General features: G+C 38.3%; 1 long non-coding RNA gene across 1 annotated transcript; it reads right to left on the reverse strand.

Moving 5' to 3' along the window:
• Nucleotides 1-335: 335 nt before the first annotated feature.
• Nucleotides 336-8,466, reverse strand: LOC134484554 (uncharacterized). Its single transcript, XR_010062002.1, has 3 exons — nt 8,379-8,466; nt 7,039-7,097; nt 336-3,270 (listed from the first exon to the last, which is right to left on the reverse strand). It is a non-coding gene; the product is annotated as an uncharacterized LOC134484554 (long non-coding RNA).
• Nucleotides 8,467-8,919: the final 453 nt, after the last annotated feature.

The following is an 8,919-nucleotide window of genomic DNA, read 5'->3' on the forward strand; positions in this document are numbered from 1 at the left end:
AAGGATCAGGGTAAAACATCAAAAACCTTCAAGTCTTGTCATGGGAACATAGTAAGGTAGATAATGCAGAACTGATATCAAATGGGACAAGGGAACCAAATTCTATAGTCCATGCTTACCTTTGCTTTAATGATGTCTGGTAATTTTTGGATAAAATAAGTTTTTGGGAGTTTATCATTTGAAGAAGGTACACAGTATTTACACTCTTATACTCACTCTCTAGCTGTGCCCCCTTTGTTGACAAAGTCATTGCCAATATTGAATTGGAAAACAGAATTTTTGAGTACACATTCAGGAATATGTATAACGTCCCCTCTCAAGGAATGTAGACAAAATAGTTAATACAATATTTATTCAATTGAAGGTCTGTAGGGAAAATACTTGCTTTAGAGATACAGAGAAAACCTAGGAAATTGAAGTGTATGTCACAGGAATGGACCTGGGAATAAAATTATTATCCAGAAGAATCTCCTCCACTCCATGTTCCTAGATCTTTTCTTCCCATGCCAAGCCCCTAACTAACTTTCTCCATTCAGAGAATGTAACCCCTAATGAAACAATTGAAGTACTTAGCATTGGAGAGATGTAGTATGTAAAGGTTTCCACTGTGTCACAGGAGACAGTCATGGAAAAGACACCCTCGAAATTGGTCAATGTAAGGAAAGCTGTTTAACAGGTAGGCAATGGAAGTTCTCACTGACATCATCACTGGGTCCTGCCTGAAATATTCTTGTATCCTGGAGAGCCCTAACTGGTTCTGTGATGTTTCTAGCATTGTCCTGACAGCAACTGTCTCTCGGATATTCCTTCAGTACCTCTAGGGTTTACTAATTGGCCTCTAATTTAGAGTAAACAGCCATTTGGAGGGAGAAGAAAGAGGGTAAAGAGAACAGAGATGGGGAGAAGGAAGCTGGCCTTATGTCTTGGCATAAAAGAAAAGAAAAACTATGTGGTTCTTGTGAAAACACCCTGGGATGATGGCTTTAGTTCTTTTGTTCTATGGGTTAACCAAGCTCATGGAGAAGTTGCTGAACATCCTAAAGACCTTTGGGCAGATGATAAATATTCTAGATACCCCTTTTTAGATTTTGATGGTCCTGGGGATTCTATTGCTGATGGTAAATGTTTCCCAGGAAGAGTCATAGAACCAGATTGATTTTTTTGATGCTTTAGAGGACATGGAATTTTTCTGATATACTTGGGCTAATGGCACAAGGTCCAAATGATTTTTTTTTCGATGTGGACTTTCCATCATACCTTTGGAAATATAAAAAGTGTTATTGTATTTTGGAGTATAATTTTCACAATGACAAATTACTTTGAGGATGGAGAACACTTTCTGGAACCCTAGAGAGGGGTGAAGAAATTCCCTGAAACCCTAGGGCAGATTGGTGAACATGCCTTTTTGGTAGAAGGCGGAGGTACTTGAGCATCCTGGGACAATATGGTATATCCAGCATGCCCTTGGAAGGATTGGCAGATTTCCACAATTCCTTCATCATTTTTGGAAAATTTCAAGACCCTTTGGACAGATGGAGAACGTGTGGGACTCACGTGAGGAATATTCTAGCTTTTGGTGTCTCTTTGGCAGCAGAAGATGGCAAAGGATCCCTTTTGGCAGAAGGGGTAATGTTGAAACTGTCTTCCTTAGAGGAGAAATTTCTCAAGAGTCCATCAGAAGGTTCAAATCTTAACCCTTTGTTTCTAGAAACTGGATGCCTGTGGTCCATTTTGGTAGAGGGAGAATGTTGACTATTTCTCCCCAGAGTGGACATGTGAAATAAATCTACTTGGGTAGATGGAGATAGTTGTAAAGCATGTTTTTCAGATGCAGTAGATCCTAAGACATCCTTCTCAGATGAGGAAGGTCATAATGTACTGTGTATATGTTTAGAAATGCTGACTGTGATATCAGAATGGGGGGTAGGTATTAGAACTACCTCAGAAGATGTGACCTGTCCTAGAGCATCATGGACATATGTGAGGGGGCTGAGAGCCTCTTGATCAGATAAGGATGTTTCTAGATATTTTTGTGTAATTGAGGAAGTTCCAAAAAAAATTTCTTCTGCTGGAGAAGTGGAAATAGAGTTCTGTGTAGAAGTGGCAGGTTCCAAAGCCTGACTGGTAGGCAAAACAGGGTCCAAGGCCCCTTCAGAATATAAGGTAAAATCCAAAGTATTTGATGTACTTTGCAGATGTTTTGGGCCCGATTTTGGGTATAAAAAAGGACTGGCAACCATTTGTTCATATTTGTAAGTGTGCGTAGCATCTTCTGTATTTGGGGAAGATGGCCTGATCTTGAGGAGATAAGGAAGTTCAAATAGTCCCCCGTGAAACCTGCAGAGGTCATATGCATTCTTTTGCACAAATGGAAAACAAGGAATCAATTTCCTCAGATATCAAGGATGCTACAGCCACTAGTGTTTGCATTTCATGTTCCACCACTCCTGGTTCACATACAGTTGGATCCATAATGTTCTCTACAGATGGAATATGTCCAAGAAAATCTTTTGTATATGTGTCACATCAACCAGCCTTTCCTAAGATGTGGCTGTGGGTAGAATTCCTTTAGTAGATGTTTCTTGTCCCACCGTCTCTTAATGAGATAGAGTACTACTCAGAGAATCCTGCTTAGTTTTGGAAAATTCTAGCTTCTCTGATGTATATGTGAAAATTTTGGAGCCTCTCCTTTTGGACAGTATGACCTAGAGTCCCCTGTGTGAAGAAAGGGGATATTTACTCTTCTCCATACATTGTGTAAATATGGAGTCTGAGGTAATGTCTTTTTCTCTGAGCTGTGTTCCCTGTAGTGCAAAATGCTGGGTCCTCATTCCATATCCAGTTTGCTAATTTGTGTCTTTTTAGGGGGCAATTGTGTTCTTTGATGTTTAGAGATATTTAGGAATAGTGATGGTTGCTTTCTGTTTTTTCATAATTTGAAGTTAGTTTATGTTTGTGTGCTTCTCTTCTCTGTTTTGTTGAGAAAAGTTTAATTTCTTTCTTTATCTATGGTTTTACTTGCCACAATGTGTTGGACTTTGCCATTGATTATCCTTTGTAGGACTGGATATGTGGAACGATACTGTGTAAATTTGGTTTTGTCATGGAATATCGTGAAACCCGTTAAGCTCCTCTGCTTCTCCAGCCCTTCCCTCAGCTCTCCAGTGGAACTCACTGAGCTCCATCCAATGTTTGGCCGTGCATCTGTGCAGCTGTTTCAGTCGGCTGCTCCATTGTGCCTTCCAGAGGAAAATAATGCTACCCTCCTGTCTGCAAACACAAGAAAAGACCATTAATAATGTCAGGGTTTGCCGTCTGCCCATAGGATAAGTCTCACATCCGGCCACTTATCCTTTGACAATTCCCTCATTTCCTCTTCCATCTCTGTCCCTGTGTTTCTTATAGAGGGGGCAATTTTTGGGTCAAAATTTTGGGGGTGGTTTGTGTCCTTAACCTTCCACCATAGGTCCTCCGTGGCTACGGAAAGTGACCATTTCAGTATCTGTATCCGCATTGCTACGAGTCTCAGCTAAAGTCACCCTCATCGATGCCAGGGTAGCCTCACCCATCCCAGATTGCAGGCAAATCATAGAGATAGCACCAACCCTGGACAGTCACTGATTTCAGTTTCTCCTCTTCGCTCTCTGTCCCTTTTGCACGCCTCTCCCAAGAAATGATTCTCAAACCCCATATCCCTTCCCATCCCCTCAGCCACCAAATCCTTTCCTTCCATCTGCCTCCTCTCATTATTTTATTCCTCCTTCTGAGTGAAATCAAAGCATTTTTCTTGGATCTTTCTTCATGTTTAGCCTCTTTGGTTCTGTAGATCGCAGCGTGTGAATTCTGTACTTTATGGCTAATACCCTCTTTTAATCACTTAAATTTAATCATGTACATGTTATTTTGGGTCTCAGTTACCTCATTCAGAACAATACTTTCCCATTCCATCTACTTGACCGCATCTTCACAATGTCCTTATTTTTCATAGCTGTGTAGTATTCCATAGTGTAAATGAACCACATATTCTGTAGCCATTCTTTCATTGAGGGGCATCTCGGTTATTTCTATTTTCTACTCATTATGAAGAATGAAGCTAGGAACATGATGGAGCACGTGTCTTTGTGGTATGGCAGATGTCTTTTCAGACATAAGGCCAGGAGTAGTACAGCTAGGTCTATAGGAAGAATATTCCTCGTTCTTTCAGAATCCACTGAATAGATATGCAATGTCATTATTCAGTTTTGATCTTCCCCGGCAAACGGTATTTGTATCCTTATATTTATCAGCTTCCTCAAAGGAGGATGCCTCTAACTAGACCTCTATCATGTATTAAGGAGATCGCATATGAACCTTCTGTCTATTTTAATTGTTCAGTAAATGCTAGAGCCTATGACAGGGAGCCAGAGAGGAAATTTGATAATGGAGGGTGGAGGATGGGGTTAGGTAGAGAGTCAGAATAGGGTAAGAGAGGTATAGTATTATTACTATATAATAATTTAATATACTAACATAATATATAAATATTAATTATATTGAATCATGACATTAATATTTAATAATTTAATATATTAATGTACTATATCTTTATTTATTATTTATTATAATAATATAATTCAATATATTAATATACTAGAGTAATATTTATTATATATTAGCATAACTTTGATATATAACAATTTAAAATGTTAATATAGTATATTAATATTACTTATATTATTATAATGTTAGTATATAATAATTTAATATATTAATTTATTATATAATATTATATATATGTATATACACACACACACATAAATATACTGCATGCTATGCAACATCCACAAAGTTAACTCCAAGTGAGCTCGCATGTTAATGGGAAATCCTGAGGGTAGAATATTTTTTTTTCAGTTTTGTTTGCTTATATGGTGGATCACTTTGATGGGTTTACCTAGATTGATCCACTCCCGCAACCTCAAGAGGAAGCCTACATGATGGCACTGAATGGTGGTTTTGATATGCCCTTGGATATTATATTGGAACATTTTACCTAGTAATTTTTCCACCAATGTTCGTAAGGGAAATTCGTCTGAAATTCTTCCTTGTTGAGTCGTTTGTGATTTAGGTGTCAGGGTGACAGTGGTGACATGGAATCAGTTTGGCTATTTTCCTCCTGTTTCTGTTTTTTGGAGTAGGTTGAGAATTCTTTGAAAATCTGGTAGGAGTCTGTACTCAAACAATCTGGCCCTGGGGCTGTTTCAGTGGGGAAACTTAATTACTGTTTGTGTCTCTTTAGTTGTTATAGAGCTATTTACATAGTTTATCCTACCTGAATTTACCTGTGATCAGTGTAATCAGTCTACACAATCATTCACTTTGTTCAGAGCTTCTAATTTTTGAGACAGCAGGTATTTGAAGTGAGACCTAAAGATTCTGTGACTTTCATCAGTGTCCATTGATACGGCTCCCTGGTTCAATTCTGCTTTTGTTATTTGGATGATTTCTCTCAACCTATTAGATTATCTGTCTGTGTGTTTGTCTGTCAGGTTGATGTTCCAAGGAACCAACTCTTGGTTTTTTTTGTTTTTTTTTTGTTTTTTTTTTTTTGATCTTTGTATTCTCTTTGTTTCTGATGGATCACTTTCACCCCGAGTCTGATCATTTCTTGCTGTCTCCTCCTTTAATATGTATTTGCTTCTTTTTATTTTAGAGATTTAGGGTGTGCTGTGAAGTTGCTAGTGTGTGGTCTCTCCGGTTTCTTTATGAAAGTGCCCAGTGCTGAATATGCAAGTTCCTCTTAGCACTACTTTCCTTATGTCCCTTAAGTTTGAAGAAGCTGTGCCTTCATTTTCATTAAATTCTAGGAACCCTTTTTGTTTTTCATATCTTCTTGGAACTGGTTGTTTTTCAGTTGCGAGCTATTTAATTTCAATGAGTTCATACACTTTTTCTTATTGTTGAAGTCCAGTTTTAATCAGTGGTGATCTGAAAGATCCAATGGTTAGCACAGTCTTTCTGTATCTGTTCTGGCTTGTTTAGAGTGGGAGAACATGGTCAGTTTATGATAAGGTTCCATGAGGTACTGAAAAGAAAGAGTGTACTTTTGTGTTCGAGTAAACTATTCTGTAGATATCATTGAGGTCAATCTAATTGAACCCCGTATTAGTTACATCATTTACATTTTTTTATTTTCTGTCTCAATGGCCTGTCCTTGGTGAGAGTGGGACATTGATGTTCCCCACTACTAATATTTGAGGTTCGATGTGATATTTAAGCTTCAGGAATATTTCTCTCACCAATGTTGCTGCTTTTGTCTTTGACACATAGACATCCAGAACTGAGATGACATTTTGGTGGATTTTTCTTCTGAAGCATATGAATTGTCCTTCCCCATCTGTTTTGATTACTTTTGGTTGAAAGTATGATTTGCCGGATGTTAGAATGGCTACACCATCTTGTTTCTTGTGTCCATTTGCTTGGAAAACTTTGCCGATCCCTTAGTCTGAGGTTGTGTCTATCTCGGCTGCTAGATTGTGTTTCTTGAGTGCAAAAGAAGGATGGATCCTGTTTTTAAATCCACTGTATTAGCCTGTGTCCTTTTACTGCTGAGTAGAGGCCATTAATGCTTAAAGGTATTAATGAGAAGTGATATTTAGTTCATGCTATTTTGATGTTACAGGAGCAGTGCTTTTTCTTTGCTTGCATGTTTTTTGGTTTTTGTTTTTTCGATTGGGATGCTTGAGTGTTTTTGTGAGTATTAGATCTGTTCTGTAGGGTGCATGATTTTTTTGTTTGCATGTTTTTGTTTTTGTTTTTTTGGAGAGCTGTAAGAGTATGCGTGAGAATATGACATCCCTTCTGTTGGTTATGCTATGTAATTATTAATATCTAGTGGGAGGCAGGGACGGTTCAATATCTTAAAATCCATCAATATAATCTACTATATAATGAGACTGAAAGAAAAAAAAATCACATAATAATCTCATTAGGTGCTGAAAAAGCTTGCAAAAATATTCCAACCCCCCTTCATGATAAAAGCATCAGAGAGATCAGTGATACCAGTCCTATGCAGAAACATAATAGAAGCAATGGACAGCAAGCCAGCACGCAACATCAACCTAAATGGAAAGAAACATAAAGAAATTCCATTAAAGTTAAGGACAATGTAAGGATGCCCACACTTCCTACTCAGTATAGTATTTGAAATTCTATCCAGGTTAAAAGCATGGTTCAAATTTTGTTCTGAAATGGAGTATGGCCAAGGCCTGTGAAGGAGGAATGGCGCACAGCTTTAGAACTCCTGCAGTATGGCCCACTCTTCCGCCCAGTCCCGTTGGACCTTGGAGAGTCAGGACCCAACGAGGACTTCATGCAGAGTGTCACTCGGTTTTTGCACTAATATCTCTCTTAATCTAAGAAGTGCATGAAAATCCTCATGGAGCTTCACACCACACAGAGGGCAGCGCCATTGGTATTTGCAATAACAGTGGTCAAGATCTTTTAGGATTTGCCTCTGGGGCAGATCAGTGCTTCCATCATTTCCCGAGGAAATGTAGAATGGTCAGTGACGACCGCCAACCTTAAAACACATTTGGAAAAGTAAATTGCTTGTGAAGCTGACTAAGATGTTGTCCCTACTGACTCTGAGGTAATAAAAAAATTATGTAACAGTTTGAGGTTTGGAAAGGCTGGGACCTTTTAAGGTCAGGGATCAAGAACAATGGCGGCACAGGCTAATGGTGTGACTGTCACAAAGGCTGAACTGTTGATGACTGATTTCTGTCCCAGGTTTAGCCTCAGTTCCTGATAGGTTTTAATAAGGATTGCCAATCACAGATGTGCATTCTGATCATTTAAAGCAGATATGACATTTTTATACAGATATTTAGATTTCTGTTTTTTTAAAGATTCTTGAGTACTGTTAAAGATAAATAATACAATATTTAAACATTTCTCTGTAAATTGAAATTGATTACTTATGATGTTACGTTGGCCTTGGGAGGAATTTGATTTCTTTAGGTGTACTATGTAATATTTGTTCTAATACAGTATTGGGTATCATTTTTTCAGCACTATGCAAGAAAATAAAACTAGAACATGATCACATTTGTGTAATATAATATTCAATAAATTAATGGTCTATATGGAAAATACTGCCTGTCGGGAAAAAGAGAAAACCTAGAAAATTGAACTGTATGTCACAGGAATGAACCTCGGAATAAAAATATTATCTAGAAAAATCTCCTATACTTTATTTTCCTAAATCATTTCTACCCATGCCAAGCCCCTGACCAACTTTCTCCATTCAGAGTAAGTAACCACTATTGAAGACAAGAGAAGTCTCTAGATTTAGAGAGATATAGTATGTAAAGGTTTCCACTGTGTCACAAAAGACTCACCTGGAAAAGGCACTCTCAAAATTGGTCAATGAAAGCAAAGCTGTTCAGCAGGTAGGATGTGGAGGTTCTTAGTGACACCATCATTAGGCCCTCCCTGAAAAATCTCTTGTAACCTTGAGAGCTCTAGCTCCTTCTGTGAGGTCATAAGTGTTGTTGTGACAGCACTTGCTTCTTAGATATTCCTTCAGTACCTCTAGGGCTTACTAATTGGCCTTTAATTCAGAGTGAACAGCCATTTTTGAGGGAGAAAAGGAGGATGAAGAGATCAGAGGTGGAAAGAAGGAAGATGCCCTTCTGTCTTGGTGTTAAAAAAGGAAGAAATACGTGGTCCATTGGAGAGCTAAATTAGTCCTGGGTAGGTTTTTAGTGGGTTCCCTGAAGAGACAGCCTTGATCTGAGTCTTCCACATATGGGAATCAGGAGATGGGAGCCTCTCAGAAGCATCTGGACTTCCCTGTTCTTATGGTTCCTGGAAGTCAGAGTGTTTATATCATTCATTTCTTTATTCCACAAGCCAATATTGGGAAGGGCACAGTTGTTT

Source organism: Rattus norvegicus (assembly GCF_036323735.1).
Source record: "Rattus norvegicus strain BN/NHsdMcwi chromosome Y unlocalized genomic scaffold, GRCr8 chrY_unlocalized_1, whole genome shotgun sequence".
NCBI classification, from domain to species: domain Eukaryota; kingdom Metazoa; phylum Chordata; class Mammalia; order Rodentia; family Muridae; genus Rattus; species Rattus norvegicus.